At 43.2% G+C, this 17,580-nt stretch overlaps 1 pseudogene; it reads right to left on the bottom strand.

Moving 5' to 3' along the window:
- Nucleotides 1-242: 242 nt before the first annotated feature.
- LOC147956971 (protein FAR1-RELATED SEQUENCE 5-like) lies at nt 243-1,401 on the bottom strand (annotated as a pseudogene).
- Between the last annotated feature and the right edge of the window lie 16,179 nt (nt 1,402-17,580).

Genomic DNA, 17,580 nt, shown 5'->3' on the forward strand with positions numbered 1-17,580 from the left:
GGACTGCAAGGCTTCGACGTCATGGAGAGCTTCGTTAATCCGTCGCGACGCAAGGCAACGCTCATAGTGCTCTAGCATTTCAAACAACGACATCTTACCCTCAAGATGCATATGTAGCACAGAGTTCAAGCTCTCACTCCTCTGATTGCTGCTCAATCCTAGGAAACAACGCCCCTCAAGATATGGAGCACACCACAACTTTCTCATCTGATACATCTAATGCAGCCAAGACTCCTCACTGGTTACTTTATTCCGTTGTAAGAATTGTATCCATTTTATCTCATGCTCTTCAATGGAAGGAGTATCATAAATGAAAGATCTGAATTCCTCCTTTACGTCGTCATCATGCAGATGGCGTACAATGTTCTGCTGAATGTGCCATATACATAGTCTATGGTTTGAGTCTGGCCAGACCACGCTTATTGCTCTCTGCATTGCAAGGTCCCCATCTGTGATCACAGATATCGGATGCTTCTGTGCCATGCAATCAGAAAAGGTCCGCAACATCCACTCATATGCCTGGCTTGTTTCATGAGAAATTATACCACAACCAAAAATAACAGTGCTGCGGTGGTGATTCAACCCGACAAACGGCACGAATGGCAGATTGTATTTGTTGGTTCTGTATGTGCTATCGAAAACAATGACGTCTCCGAAAGCCTCGTAGTCAAGTCGCGACTGACTATCAGCCCAGAACAGTCCCTTCAGATGGCCATGCTCGTCTACCAAGTACTTGAAGAAAAAATCCACATCTCGCTCTCGCCTCGCCATCATGTGCATGATCACCGTATTAGCATCACCGGCACTGATTGTCTCCTGCTTATTAGCATGGCAGAAATTATAAACGTCCCTCTTTATGCATCCAACCTTATCAAATCCACCGTATTGAAAGCACAAAATATCCATAATACGGTATTTGCGGATCCCACATTTTTCCATGTCCGCAATGTCCGCTTTCTGCTCATCGCTAATTCGTCTGTGCGAACGCAGCAGACAAGAAAGATCCCGTGGGGCTAGAGGATGGCTGTGCTCATCGATGAAATCCTTGACAAACCACCGACCGGTTTCCTCCTATCTCGTAATGACCAATTTAGCATTACACCCAACACGAGTTAAACTTCGTGGCCTCCTCTTTCTATCTTCCATCTTTCTTTTCATGTGCTTCTCTTCGCGAAACCCTTGACGACTACACACAATTTTCCTTAAAATTATGTATTTGTTGGATCCATCCCACTCAACGTAGCTTTTCCTCACACTAAAACCTTTTTCAAGAGCATATTTGTTGTAGAATTCATAGCCTTCAGCCTCACTATCAAAAATCTTGCTAACAACATTTAGATACTCGAACATACTCTCATCACTTGCATACGCCATGTCTTCCTGCATATGAAATGTGAGGGAAACCAATCATCAACATCTTTCTGTTTATCAATGTTGCAGGTGTAAAATAGCTCATAGGCAAAGACAAGTGCATGGAAAAGACTTTGCTCGTTTGACATGTGAGGGAAACCAATCATCAACGTCCAACAAGTAGTATCTCATCTTCCTTTAAACTATATTTCATGCACTATGCAAACCTAAAGTGATGATGACTTTAATAAACTAAATTAAGTGAACTATGGAACCAGTATCTCATCTTCCTTCAGTATATCTCATCTCAAACGTCAAGTAAGTCACTTTTTTTCTACGGTACCAAAGGAAGTAAGCAATGCCCTCAACATCTTACTTAAACAAACATGATGCGATTAGCTCAAGAGAAACTATGCCACGATGAAGCTTTCCATTCGTTGTTCTAGTCCGTACCCAGATCTTGTGGGGTTGAGGTTGTACTGCATGCACGGTGGAGGGGCGCAACGGCCAAGAGAACGAGCAGAACGCCAAGCCGAATTCATACCTTAAGGATGGTACGCGCGAAGAGATGGGATCGCCCGCCGCGGTCGCCGCCGATTCAGCCGGCGCAGATCCGGCCTTCTTCTTCTTTGGTGACGGCGTGGGGGCAGGGGTTGGTTGGGTGGAGGACGAGGACGATGAATTTATTCCTCTCGCCGGGCAGGTCGAGGACGGAGAAGGTCAGGAGCGGTGAGCGGCGACGAATAGATCGGAGGAGGATTCTGAACTGGATCGAGTAGACATGGATCTGGTCCTCAGGTGATCGGTTCAAGAAAAGATATCTCCCCCTGGACCATTATGCCCTTATCGCAATTAACATATTAAATTTAATCAATTAAAATTCCCCGCAAGATCTGACGGCTAATAAAAATCAGACGTGATCAGACATGTAAGTACTGCTAAGTACTCCGAGTACTAACCCAATCACCGTAAAACAGCTCTTAAATTTATGCCTTGTTTGTGAAAAACTGTCAAAGATAGAGGCACTGAGAGTCGAACCTAGGTCTGTGAACCGCACCACTGCGGTATAAGAGTTTGAGTGTTATACGTGTGCTAAAGCAGCTATATATTCAATTGTTTGAATTTAAATTTTCCCAAATTCAAATAAAAATTTTGTTGATTTGTGCGAAACAAATTTCGAAATTTACGAAATTTCAGAAATTTCATACGTTTCGAGGGTCAGCGAAATTTTCTTGCCATCGAAATTCAAAACCTTGTCTCCTAATCGCCCTGAAAAAGATAATCATAGGATTCAGGCTGCATTTGGTCTAGTACTTATCGTGCTTGCTTATACTCCATTGGTGTCATGTTAATTGCTAGGTTAAGTAGATAACACCTGTGTACATAATGTGGACAGGAACCCCAGCCTCTACATCAATCGATGCATACGGCCATCTTTATTAACAAGCAAATTTGCTCATGTGTTGCAATGGGTGAACAAATGCTGGCATGTATACCTAGCGACACATCCATCTTGCCACTTCTCCCCTTCGTCGATGGTGGTCATGTTTTCCAGCTAATCACAGTAAACATGATCAATCACAAGACCATTACACTATAGCACATCCTCATGCCCCTTTTTGCACCGACTTATACTTCCATGGTTGACAAGTCTCCATTAATGTATACATGAATACAATTAGAACGTAATGTTTTAAGATACATAGTTTTACGATTGTTTGGCTAGGTATTAAATCCGCACAATGGCTTTAGTATATTAAATGTTTAGTATCTCTCGTAGTCTGGCAAATGTCAGTAATAAAAGTTTCAGTTTTTTTCTAAGAACATTTAATCTACCAATCTTAAATACTACAATATAGGATGAATCAGGCAACTTAAAATAAAGACCAGCGCTGCCTCCTGGTTCTTCTTCATTGACACTTAGATATGCCCGGGCATGAACAGTAAAACTGCAAAAAATAGAAAAAATCCAATTCTTTTTGTGCTATAAGATGCTCAAATGCGTGATCTTCGTGTAAAATTTCATAAACTTTGGACATTTGAGGAGCTCATGGCAAGAAAAACAAAATTTAGCTCTTTGAGAAACATTTGGAAACATGACTGTTCACGCCATTTTTTTTGCCGCGCTCCTAGAATGTGCAAAGTTCATCAAATTTTGCACGAACATCACACACATGCACATCTTGCTTGCAAAAAACTAATAAATCAGATTTTTTTTTCTATTTTTAATCATGCTAGTGTTCACCGGGCTCATCTGAGCCCGGACACGATAGTGGATATTCGGCTTGGTTGTTCCTTAAGAGTTAAGAAAATAAGACGGATAGATGCTTTTGAGAGGAAATCATCATATATTTGCGATACACACAGTCAGCAACTACACAAATGATTCTGTCATCTTTCATAAACTTGATCTATTTAATTAAGGAGCGATATCATGGACGCAAAAAATATGCAAGATGGCTATGCGTTCAAGCTAATGATGCAGCTCAGCAAGCAAAATAAAAAACAAGACGCATATGTGTGCTACTTCTGTTTCACTTTATTTACCGGTATTCACACTGCAAGACCGCTTCCTCCGATCAAGCTATTGCGTATTTTAATTTGAAGACACATGCATCAGTGAGCACACATACGCCCTGTTTGGTTCAGCTTTTATTGACGGATTCCACTGCCGCGCAGCAGAATCTGAACCAAAGGGCGAACCCAGCAGAATCCGATTTCAGAAATCCGCTGCCAAAATCTGAACCAAAAGCGGAAGCTGCCCAGGACGTGCTTCCCAAAATCTGATTCCACTGCGGGCCAAAATCTGAAAAAGCTGTATCAGCTGGTTTGCCAAATGACCTACATCTTTTTCGCATCAGATTTTCCACAGCAGATTTTTCACAGCTGCTTTTAGAAATCCGCAGCCGAACCAAACAGGGCCATAGTATAACAGCGGGATTAGCAAGCACGGCCTATCTAATATAAAACTTGCAAAGATCTAGAACTGACCTGAATATGTAATTGATTTCAATTTGGAAGGGTGGTGTCTATCGAGGGCACCACGCAGTGCAGGGTGGCACCACTGGGCACAACGCTTAGCAGGACACAGGGCAGGGACAGGCGTGCGTTACCGTGTCGTGCTGCAGGCCAGGGGTGTCGCGATCGCCGTCACAGGCTAGGGATGGTGCCGCGCCGAACACAACAGGGTCTCTTCTGGTCCGAGTCGATGACCTCATAGGTGACAGCAGGTCTCGAGCTCGACGCTCCGCTCCCTAAGCTTGCGGCCGCTGGGCGACGGTCGAGTTCGACGACGACGAGCTGTCCACACGCCATCGTGCCGGTGTTCATGTCCCAAGCTCCATACCTCGTCCAATAGACGTTGTTGCTCGAGGTCTTCTGCGCCTTCAACCGCAACGAGAACGACAACATCTCCGCTACAAAGCCCACGCGCTACATGGCAAGGCTAGGCCAGTCGCTCAAGTTCGAGGAGCTCATGCTGCGGGGCACGGACATGTATCGGGATGGTTGGTAGACACCTTGGCGGACAGCCGGACGCAAGGCGTTGACAGCGACAGTACGGCTGCTCAAATCAGCTGTGTATATGGCAATGTGATTGACTTGACCCATTCCGTTAGCATAGCACTTGATCGTTTAGTTTGTTCCTATTGCTTTCTTCATGACTTATACATGTTCCTATGACTATGAGATTATGCAACTCCCGTTTACCGGAGGAACACTTTGTGTGCTACCAAACGTCACAACGTAACTGGGTGATTATAAAGGTGCTCTACAGGTGTCTCCGAAGGTACTTGTTGGGTTGGCGTATTTTGAGATTAGGATTTGTCACTCTGATTGTCGGAGAGGTATCTTTGGGCCCTCTCAGTAATGCACATCACATAAAGCCTTGCAAGAATTGCAACTAATAAGTTAGTTGCGAGATGATGTATTACGGAACGAGTAAAGAGACTTGCCGGCAACGAGATTGAACTAGGTATTGAGATACCGACGATCAAATCTCGGGCAAGTAACATACCGATGACAAAGGGAACAACGTATGTTGTTATGCGGTCTGACCGATAAAGATCTTCGTAGAATATGTAGGAGCCAATATGAGCATCCAGGTGTTAGAAATATGCCCTAGAGGCAATAATAAATTGGTTATTATTATTATATTTCCTTGTTCATGATAATCGTTTATTATCCATGCTAGAATTGTATTGATAGGAAACTCAGATACATGTGTGGATACATAGACAACACCATGTCCCTAGTAAGCCTCTAGTTGACTAGCTCGTTGATCAATAGATGGTTATGGTTTCCTGACCATGGACATTGGATGTCGTTGATAACGGGATCACATCATTAGGAGAATGATGTGATGGACAAGACCCAATCCTAAGCCTAGCACAAGATCGTGTAGTTCGTTTGCTAAAGCTTTTCTAATGTCAAGTATCATATCCTTAGACCATGAGATTGTGCAACTCTCGGATACCGTAGGAGTGCTTTGGGTGTGCCAAATATCACAACGTAACTGGGTGGCTATAAAGGTACACTACAGGTATCTCCGAAAGTGTCTGTTGGGTTGGCATGAATCGAGACTGGGATTTGTCACTCCGTGTAAACGGAGAGGTATCTCTGGGCCCACTCGGTAGGACATCATCATAATGTGCACAATGTGATCAAGGAGTTGATCACGGGATGATGTGTTACGGAACGAGTAAAGAGACTTGCCGGTAACGAGATTGAACAAGGTATCGGGATACCGACGATCGATTCTCGGGCAAGTATCGTACCGCTAGACAAAGGGAATTGTATACGGGATTGATTAAAGTCCTTGACATCGTGGTTCATCCGATGAGATCATCGTGGAGCATGTGGGAGCCAAGATGGGTATCTAGATCCTGCTGTTGGTTATTGACCGGAGAACGTCTCGGTCATGTCTGCATGGTTCCCGAACCCGTAGGGTCTACACACTTAAGGTTCGATGACGCTAGGGTTATAAAGGAAGTTTGTATGTGGTTACCGAATGTTTTTCGGAGTCCCGGATGAGATCCCGGACGTCACGAGGAGTTCCGAAATGGTCCGGAGGTAAAGATTTATATATAGGAAGTCCGGTTTTGGTCACCGGAAAAGTTTCGGGTTTTATCGGTATTGTACCGGGACCACCGAAGGGGTTCCGGGGGTCCACCAAGGGGGCCCACCTGCCCCGGGGGGCCACATGGGCTGTAGGGGTGTGCGCGTTGGCCTATATGGGCCAAGGGCACCAGCCCCAAGAGGCCCATGCGCCAAGAGATAAGGAAAGGAAGAGTCCTAAAGGGGGAAGGCACCTCCTAGGTGCCTTGGGGAGGATGGACTCCTCCCTGGCCGCAACCTTCCTTGGAGGAAGGGCCAAGGCTACGCCCCCCTCTCCCTTGCCCCTATATATATGTGGGGGGTGGGAGGGCAGCCATACCAATGTTCTGTCGCTGCCCTCCCCCTCTCCCAAGTCCTTCTCCTCTCCCGTGGTGCTTGGCGAAGCCCTGCAGGATTGCCACGCTCCTCCACCACCACCACGTCGTCGTGCTGCTGCTGGATGGAGTCTTCCTCAACCTCTCCCTCCCTCCTTGCTGGATCAAGGCATGGGAGACGTCACCGGGCTGTACGTGTGTTGAATGAGGAGGTGCCGTCCGTTCGGCACTAGGATCTCCGGTGATTTGGATCACGACGAGTACGACTCCTTCAACCCCGTTCTCTTGAACGCTTCCGCTTAGCGACCTACAAGGGTATGTAGATGCACTCTCCTTCCCCTTGTTGCTGGTTTCTCCATAGATAGATCTTGGTGATACGTAGGAAAATTTTGAATTTCTGCTACGTCCGCCAACACCAAGTTGCTATTGGCTATTGACCGGAGACGTGTCTCGGTCATGCCTACATAGTTCTCGAACCCGTAGGGTCCGCACGCTTAATGTTACGATGACAGTTTCATTATGAGTTTATATATTTTGATGTACCAAAGGTTGTTCGGAGTCCCGTATGTGATCACGGACATGACGAGGAGTCTCGAAATGGTCGAGACATAAAGATCGATATATTGGACGGCTATATTCTGACACCGGAAGTGTTTCGGGTGATTTCGGAGAAAACCGGAGTGCCGAAGGGTTACCGGAACCCCCCCGCCCTGGGAGAAGTAATGGGCCTTATGGGCCTTAGTGGAAAGAGAGAGGGGCTCCCAAGATGGGCCGCACGCCCCCTCCCCCTCTGGTCCGAATTGGACTAGGAGAGGAGGGCGGCGCCCCCCTTTCCTTCTCCCTCTCCCCCTTCCTTTACCCCTCCTAGTAGGAGTAGGAAAGAGGGGAGTCCTACTCCTACTAGGAGGAGGACTCCTCCTCCTGGTGCGCCTTGCAAGGGCCGGCTGGCCTCCCCCCTTGCTCCTTTATATACGGGGGCAGGGGGCACCTCTAGACACACAAGTTGATCTTCGTGATCGTTCTCTTAGCCGTGTGCGGTGCCCCCCTCCACCATAATCCTCGATAATATTGTAGCGGTGCTTATGCGAAGCCCTGCGACGGCAGAACATCAAGATCTTCACCACGCCGTCGTGCTGACGGAACTCTTCCCCGACACTTTGCTGGATCGGAGTCCGGGGATCGTCATCGAGCTGAACGTGTGCTAGAACTCGGAGGTGTCGTAGTTTCAGTGCTTGATCGGTCGGGCTGTGAAACGTACGACTACATCAACGCTTCCGCTTCCGGTCTACGAGGGTACATAGACAACACTCTCCCCTCTCGTTTCTATGCATCACCATGATCTTGCGTGTGCGTAGGATTTTTTTTGAAATTACTACGTTCCCCAACAGTGGTATCAGAGCCAGGTTTTGTAAGTTGATGTTGTGCACGAGTAGAACACAAGTGAGTTGTGGGCGATATAAGTCATACTGCTTAACAGCATGTCATACTTTGGTTTGGCGGTATTGTTGGATGAAGCGGCCCGGACCGACATTACGCGTACGCTTACGCGAGACTGGTTCTACCGACGTGCCTTGCACACTGGTGGCTGGCGGGTGTCGGTTTCTCCAACTTTAGTTGAACCAAGTGTGGCTACGCCCGGTCCTTGAGAAGGTTAAAACAGCACTAACTTGACAAACGATCGTTGTGGTTTTGATGCGTAGGTAAGAACGGTTCTTGCTAAGCCCGTAGCAGCCACGTAAAACTTGCAACAACAAAGTAGAGGACGTCTAACTTGTTTTTGCAGGGCATGTTGTGATGTGATATGGTCAAGACATGATGCTAAATTTTATTGTATGAGATGATCATGTTTTGTAACCGAGTTATCGGCAACTGGCAGGAGCCATATGGTTGTCGCTTTATTGTATGCAATGCAATTGCGCTGTAATGCTTTACTTTATCACTAAGCGGTAGCGATAGTCGTGGAAGCATAAGATTGGCGAGACGACAACGATGCTACGATGAAGATCAAGGTGTCACGCCGATGACGATGGTGATCATGACGGTACTTCGGAGATGGAGATCACAAGTACAAGATGATGATGGCCATATCATATCACTTATATTGATTGCATGTGATGTTTATCTTTTATGCATCTTATCTTGCTTTGATTGACGGTAGCATTATAAGATGATCCCTCACTAAATTATCAAAGTATAAGTGTTCTCCCTGAGTATGCACTGTTGTGAAAGTTCTTCGTGCTGAGACACCACGTGATGATCGGGTGTGATAGGCTCTATGTTCAAATACAATGGGTGCAAAACAGTTGCACACGCGGAATACTCAGGTTAAACTTGACGAGCCTAGCATATAACAGATATGGACTCGGAACACGGAGACCGAAAGGTCGAGCGTGAATCATAGAGTAGATATGATCAACATAGTGATGTTCACCATTGAAACTACTCCATCTCACGTGATGATCGGACATGGTTTAGTTGATTTGGATCACGTGATCACTTAGAAGATTAGAGGGATGTCTGTCTAAGTGGGAGTTCTTAAGTAATATGATTAATTGAACTTTAATTTATCATGAACTTAGTCCTGGTAGTATTAGCATATCTATGTTGTAGATCAATAGCTCGCGTTTAGCTCCCTTGTTTTATTTTTTTGATATGTTCCTAGAGAAAAATTATGTTGAAAAAATGTTAGTAGCAATGATGCGGAATGGATCCGTGATCTAAGGATTATCCTCATTGCTGCACAGAAGAATTATGTCTTTGATGCACCGCTAGGTGACAGACCTATTGCAGGAGTAGATGCAGACGTTATGAACGTTTGGCTAGCTCAATATGATGACTACTTGATAGTTCAGTGCACCATGCTTAACAGCTTAGAATCGGGACTTCAAAGACGTTTTGAATGTCATGGACCATATGAGATGTTCCAGGAGTTGAAGTTAATATTTCAAGCAAATACCCAAGTTGAGAGATATGAAGTCTCCAATAGGTTCTATAGCTAAAAGATGGAGGAGAATAGCTCAAGCAGTGAGCATGTGCTCAGATTGTCTGGGTACTACAATCGCTTGAATCAAGTGGGAGTTAATCTTCCAGATAAAATAGTGATTGAAAGAATTCTCTAGTCACCATCACCAAGTTAGTAGAACTTCATGATGAACTATGATATGCAAGGGATAATGGAAATGATTCCCAAGCTCTTCGTAATGCTGAAATCGACGAAGGTAGAAATCAAAGAAAAATATCAAGTGTTGATGGTAGACAAGACCACTAGTTTCAAGAAAAGGGCAAAGGGAAGAAGGGGAACTTCAAGAAGAACGGCAAGCAAGTTGTTGCTCAAGTGAAGAAGCCCAAGTCTGCTCCTAAGCCTGAGACTAAGTGCTTCTACTGCAAAGGGACTGGTCACTGGAAGCGGAACTGCCCCAAGTATTTGGCGGATAAGAAGGATGGCAAAGTGAACAAAGGTATATTTGGTATACAGATTATTGATGTGTATTTTACTAGTGTTCATAGCAACCCCTCGGTATTTGATACCGGTTCAGTTGCTAAGAGTAGTAACTCAAAACGGGAGTTGCAGAATGAACATAGACTAGTTAAGGGTGAAGTGACGATGTGTGTTGGAAGTGGTTCCAAGATTGATATGATCATCATCGCACACTCCCTATACTTTTGGGATTAGTGTTGAACCTAAATAAGTCTTATTTGGTGTTTGCGTTGAGCATGAATATGATTTGATCATGTTTATTGCAATACGGTGATTCATTTAAGTAAGAGAATAAATTGTTGTTCTGTTTACATGAATAAAACCTTATATGGTTACACACCCAATGAAAATGGTTCGTTGGATCTCGATCGTAGTGATACACATATTCATAACATTGAAACCAAAAGATGCAAAGTTAATAATGATGGTGCAATTTATTTGTGGCACTGCCGTTTAGGTCATATTGGTGTAAAGCGCATGAAGAAAATCCATGCTGATGGGCTTTTGGAATCACTTGATTATGAATCAGTTGATGCTTGCGAACCATGCCTCATGGGCAAGATGACTAAGACTCCGTTCTCCGGAACAATGGAGCGAGCAACAGATTTGTTGGAAATCATACATACTAATGTATGTGGTCCGATGAATATTGAGGCTCGTGGCAGGTATCATTATTTTCTGATCTTCACAGATGATTTGAGAAGATATGAGTATATCTACTTGATGAAACACAAGTCTGAAACATTTGAAAAGTTCAAAGAATTTCAGAGTGAAGTGGAGAATCATCGTAAAAAAAATAAAAGTTTCTACGATATGATCGCAGAAGTAAAATATTTGAGTTACGAGTTTGGTCTTCAGTTAAAAACAATGTGAAATAGTTTCACTACTCACGCCACCTGGAACACAACAGCATAATGGTGTGTCTGAACGTCGTAACCATACTTTATCAGATATGGTGCGATCTATGATGTCTCTTACCAATTTACCACTATCGTTTTGGAGTTATGCATTAGAGACAGCTACATTCACATTAAATAGGGCACCATCTAAATCCGTTGAGACGACACCGTATGAACTATGGTTTGGCAAGAAACCTAAGCTGTCGTTTCTTAAAGTTTGAGGTTGCAATGCTTATGTGAAAAAGTTTCAACCTGATAAGCTCAAACCCAAATCGGAGAAGTGCATCTTCATAGGATACCCAAAAGAAACTGTTGGGTACACCTTCTATCACAGATCCGAAGGCAAGATATTCGTTGCTGAGAATGGATCCTTTCTAGAGAAGGAGTTTCGCTCGAAAGAAGTGAGTGGGAGGAAAGTAGAACTTGATGAGGTAACTGTACCTGCTCCCTTATTGGAAAGTAGTTCATCACAGAAATCTGTTCCTGTGACTACTACACCGATTAGTGAGGAAGCTAATGATGATGATCACGTAACTTCAGATCAAGTTACTACCGAACCTCATAGGTAAACCCGAGTGGTACGGTAATCCTGTTCTGGAGGTCATGTTACTTGACCAAGACGAGCCTACGAACTATGAGGAAGCGATGATGAGCCCAAATTCCGCGAAATGGCTTGAGGCCATGAAATCTGAGATGAGATCCATGTATGAGAACAAAGTATGGACTTTGATTGACTTGTCCGTTGATCGGCAAGCAATTGAGATTAAATGGATCTTCAAGAGGAAGACAGACGCTGATAGTAGTGTTACTATCTACAAAGCTAGAATTGTCGCAAAAGGTTTTCGACAAGTTCAAGGTGTTGACTACGGTGAGAGTTTCTCACTCGTATCTATGCTTAAGTCTATCCGAATCATGTTAGCAATTGCCGCATTTTATGAAATCTGGCAAATGGATAAACAAAACTGCATTCCTTAATGGATTTATTAAAGAAGAGTTGTATATGATGCAACCAGAAGGTTTTGTCGATCCTAAAGGTACTAACAAAATATGCAAACTCCAGCGATCCATCTATGGACTGGTACAAGCATCTCGGAGTTGGAATATACGCTTTGATAAGTTGATCAAAGCATATAGTTTTATACAGACTTGCGGTGAAGCCTGTATTTACAAGAAAGTGAGTGGGAGCACTACAGCATTTCTGATAAGTATATGTGAATGACATATTGTTGATCAGAGATAATGTAGAATTATTCTGCAAAGCATAAAGGAGTGTTTGAAAGGAGTTTTTCAAAGAAAGACCTCGGTGAAGCTGCTTACATATTGAGCATCAAGATCTATAGAGATAGATCAAGACGCTTGATAAGTTTTCAATGAGTACATACCTTAACAAGTTTTTGAAGTAGTTCAAAATGGAACAGTCAAAGAAAGAGTTCTTGCCTGTGTTACAAGGTGTGAAATTGAGTAAGACTCAAAGCCCGACCAAGGCAGAAGATAGAGAGAGAATGAAAGTCATTCCCTATGCCTCAGCTATAGGTTCTATAAAGTATGCCATGCTGTGTACCAGACCTATTGTATACCCTGCCCTGAGTTTGGCAAAGGAGTACAATAGTGATCTAGGAGTAGATCACTGGACATTGGTCAAAATTATCCTTAGTGGAATAAGGATATGTTTCTCGATTATGGAGGTGACAAAAGGTTTGTCGTAAAGGGTTATGTCGATGCAAGTTTTGACACTGATCCAGATGACTCTAAATCTCAATCTGGATACATATTTAAAGTGGGAGCAATTAGCTAGAGTAGCTCCATGCAGAGCATTGTTGACATAGAAAATTGCAAAATACTTACGGATCTGAATGTGGTAGACCCGTTGACTAAACTTCTCTCACAAGCAAAACATGATCACACCTTAGTACTCTTTGGGTGTTAATCACATAGCGATGTGAACTAGATTATTGACTCTAGTAAACCCTTTGGGTGTTGGTCACATGTTGATGTGAACTATGGGTGTTAATCACATGGTGATGTGAACTATTGGTATTAAATCACATGGCGATGTGAACTAGATTATTGACTCTAGTGCAAGTGGGAGACTGAAGGAAATATGCCCTAGAGGAAATAATAAAGTTATTATTTATTTCCTTATATCATGATAAATGTTTATTATTCATGCTAGAATTGTATTAACCAAAAACATAATACATGTGTGAATACATAGACAAACATAGTATCACTAGTATGCCTCTACTTGACTAGCTCGTTGATCAAAGATGGTTATGTTTCCTAACCATAGACATGAGTTGTCATTTGATTAACGGGATCACATCATTAGGAGAATGATGTGATTGACTTGACTCATTCCGTTAGCATAGCACTTGATTGTTTAGTTTGTTGCTATTGCTTTCTTCATGACTTATACATGTTCCTATGACTATGAGATTATGCAACTCCCGTTTACCGGAGGAACACTTTGTGTGCTACCAAATGTCACAACGTAACTGGGTGATTATAAAGGTGCTCTACACGTGTCTCTGAAGGTACTTGTTGGGTTGGCGTATTTCGAGATTAGGATTTGTCACTCCGATTGTCGGAGAGGTATCTCTGGGCCCTCTCGGTAATGCACATCACATAAAGCCTTGCAAGCATTGCAACTAATAAGTTAGTTGCGAGATGATGTATTACGGAACGAGTAAAGAGACTTGCCGGCAAAGATATTGAACTAGGTATTGAGATACCGACGATCAAATCTCGGGCAAGTAACATACCGATGACAAAGGGAACAACGTATGTTGTTATGCGGTCTGACCGATAAAGATCTTCGTAGAATATGTAGGAGCCAATATGAGCATCCAGGTTCCGGTATTGGCTATTGACCAGAGACGTGTCTCGATCCTGTCTACAAAGTTCTCGAACCCGTAGGGTCCGCACGCTTAACGTTACGATGACAGTTTCATTATGAGTTTATATATTTTGATGTACCGAAGGTTGTTCAGAGTCCCGGATGTGATCACAGACATGACGAGGAGTCTCGAAATGGTCGAGAAATAAAGATTGATATATTGGACGGCTATATTCGGACACCGGAAGTGTTTCGGGTGATTTCAGAGAAAGCCGGAGTGCCGGAGGGTTACTGGACCCCCCCCCCCGGGAGAAGTAATGGGCCTTATGGGCCTTAGTGGAAAGAGAGAGGGGCTACCAGGATGGGCCACGTGCCCCCTCCCCCTCTGGTCCGAATAGGACTAGGAGAGGGGGGCGGCGCCCCCCTTTCCTTCTCCCTCTCCCCCTTCCTTTCCCCCTCCTAGTAGGAGTAGGAAAGAGGGGAGTCCTACTCCTACTAGGAGGAGGAATCCTCCTCCTGGCGCGCCTTGCAAGGGCCGGCCGGCCTCCCCCCTTGCTCCTTTATATACGGGGGCAGGGGGGCACCTCTAGACACACAAGTTGATCTTCGTGATCGTTCTCTTAGCCGTGTGCGGTGCCCCCTCCACCATAATCCTCGATAATATTGTAGCGGTGCTTAGGCGAAGCCCTGCGACGGTAGAACATCAAGATCGTCACCACGCCGTCGTGCTGACGGAACTCTTCCCCGACACTTTGCTGGATCGGAGTCCGGGGATCGTCATCGAGCTGAACGTGTGCTAGAACTCGGAGGTGTCGTAGTTTTGGTGCTTGATCGGTCGGGCCGTGAAGACGTACGACTACATCAACCGCGTTGTGCTAACGCTTCCGCTTCCGGTCTATGAGGGTACGTAGACAACACTCTCCCCTCTCGTTGCTATGCATCACCATGATCTTGCGTGTGCGTAGGAAATTTTTTGAAATAACTATGTTCCCCAACACCACCACCCTCGTGGCCAGGTGGCAGCTCCTCCCGCGGTAATTTTTGCACAGTAAATCCTCAAATATTCCCGAAAAAATCATATTAAATTGGCATGGCATTCTGAGGACTTATTTTCGGGATATTTTTATATTGCACGGATAAGTCAGGAAACAGACAGAAAATACTATTTTTACTTTACTTAATATAAATAACAGAAAGTAAAAGTGGGGTACAGAAGTTTGTGCTTCTAGTTTCATCCATCTCATGCTCATCAAAAATAATCCACTAACAAGGTTGATCAAGTCTTGTTAACAAACTCATTCCGATAATCATGAAACCGGAGAAATTTCGAATAACACTAAGTTACCTCAACGGGGATATGCACATCCCCAATAATAAGAAAGTCATATTTCTTCTTGACAGTAGGAAGAGGAAATTCAAAACCTCCTAATATAATCGATGGAATTTTTCCAATATAATTGATACTATGAACTTGAGGTTGTTTCCTCGGAAAGTGTACCGTATGCTCATTACCATTAACATGAAAAGTGACATTGCCTTTGTTGCAATCAATAACAGCCCTTGCAGTATTAAGAAAAGGTCTTCCCAGAATAATAGACATACTATCAACCTCGGGAATATCAAGAATAACAAAGTCCGTTAAAATAGTAACGTTTGCAACCACAACAGGAACATCCTCACAAATACTGACAGGTATAGCAGTTGATTTATCAGCCACTTGCAAAGATATTTCAGTAGGTGTCAACTTATTCAAGTCAAGTCTACGATATAAAGAGAAAGGCATAACACTAACACCGGCTCCAAGATCACATAAAGCAGTTTTAATATAATTTCTTTTAATGGAGCAAGGTATAGTAGGTACTCCGGGATCTCCAAGTTTCTTTGGTATTCCACCCTTAAAAGTAAAATTAGCAAGCATGGTGGAAATTTCAGCTTCCGGCATCTTTCTTTTATTAGAAATGATATCCTTCATATATTTAGCATAAGGATTTGTTTTGAGCGCATCAGTTAATCTCATACGCAAAAAGATAGGCCTAATCATTTCAGCAAAGCACTCAAAATCCTCATCATCCTTTTTCTTGGATGGTTTCGGAGGAAAAGGCATGGGTTTCTGAACCTAAGGTTCCCTTTCTTTACCATGTTTCCTAGCAACAAAGTCTCTTTTATCATAACGTTGATTCTTTGATTGTGGGTTATCAAGATCAACAACAGGTTCAATTTCTACATCATTATCATTACTAGGTTGAGCATCATCATGAACATCATCATTAATATTTTTATTAGGTTCATGTTCATTACCAGATTGTGTTTCAGCATCAGACGTAGATATATCATTTGGATTATCAGGTGGTTCAGCAATAGGTTCACTAGAAGTTTGCACAGTTCTATCATTTTTCTTCTTCTTCTTTTTAGAAGAACTAGGAACATCAATATTATTTCTTTGAGAATCTTGCTCGATTCTCTTAGGGTGGCCTTCAGGATACAAAGGTTCCTGAGTCACTCTACTAGTTCTAGTAGCCACTCTAACAGCATAATCATTTTTCTTACTATTCATTTCATTAAGCACTTCTTTTTGAGCCTTAAGTACTTGTTCTACTTGAGTGGTAACCATAGAAGCATGTTTGCTAACAAGTTTAAGTTCACCTTTAATATTAGCCATATAATCACCCAAGCGTCTAATCATATAAGCATTTTCTTTTAATTGTCTACCAAAATAAGCATTGAAGTCGTCTTGCTTAAACATAAAGTTATCAAACTCATCCAAGCACTGACTAGCAATTTTAGTAGGAGGGACTTCAGCTTTATCATATCTATAGAGAGAATTTACCTTTACTACCTCTGTCGGGATATCGGGATCAGGAGGTTCTTCAGTAAATAAATAATTGAGATCATATGTTTCTTCAACAGGCGGTATATTAAGACCATGTATTTCTTCAATAGGAGGTAAATTCTTAACGTCTTCAGCTTTAATACCTTTTTCTTTCATAGATTTCTTTGCCTCTTGCATGTCTTCGGGATTGAGAAATAGAATACCTCTCTTCTTCGGAGTTGGTTTAGGAATAGGCTTAGTAATTGGAGCAGGAGCTGGCTCAGGAGGTGCCCAATTATTTTCATTTGTCAACATATTATTCAATAGAATTTCAGCTTCATCCGGTGTTCTTTATCTGAAAAGAGAACCAGCACAACTATCCAGGTAATCTCTGGAAGCATCGGTTAGTCCATTATAAAAGATATCAAGTATTTCAGGTTTCTTAAGAGGATGATCAGGCAAAGCATTAAGTAGCTTGAGAAGCCTCCCCCAAGCTTGTGGGAGTCTCTCTTCTTTAATTTGCATGAAGTTGTGTATTTCCCTCAAAGAAGCTTGTTTCTTATGAGCAGGGAAATATTTACCAGAGAAGTAATAAATCATATCCTGGGGACTACGCACACAACCAGGATCAAGAGAATTAAACCATGTCTTAACATCACCCTTTAATGAGAACGGAAATAAAAGTAACGCGGTCTCTCATCATTAGTGAACAGGGCAGCTATATCATTTAATTTAGTAAGATGTGCCACAACAGTTTCAGATTCATAGCCATAAAATGG

The sequence above is a fragment of the Triticum urartu genome, chromosome 7A (genome assembly GCF_056163025.1).
Source record: "Triticum urartu cultivar PI428250 chromosome 7A, HENAU_Tu73, whole genome shotgun sequence".
NCBI classification, from domain to species: domain Eukaryota; kingdom Viridiplantae; phylum Streptophyta; class Magnoliopsida; order Poales; family Poaceae; genus Triticum; species Triticum urartu.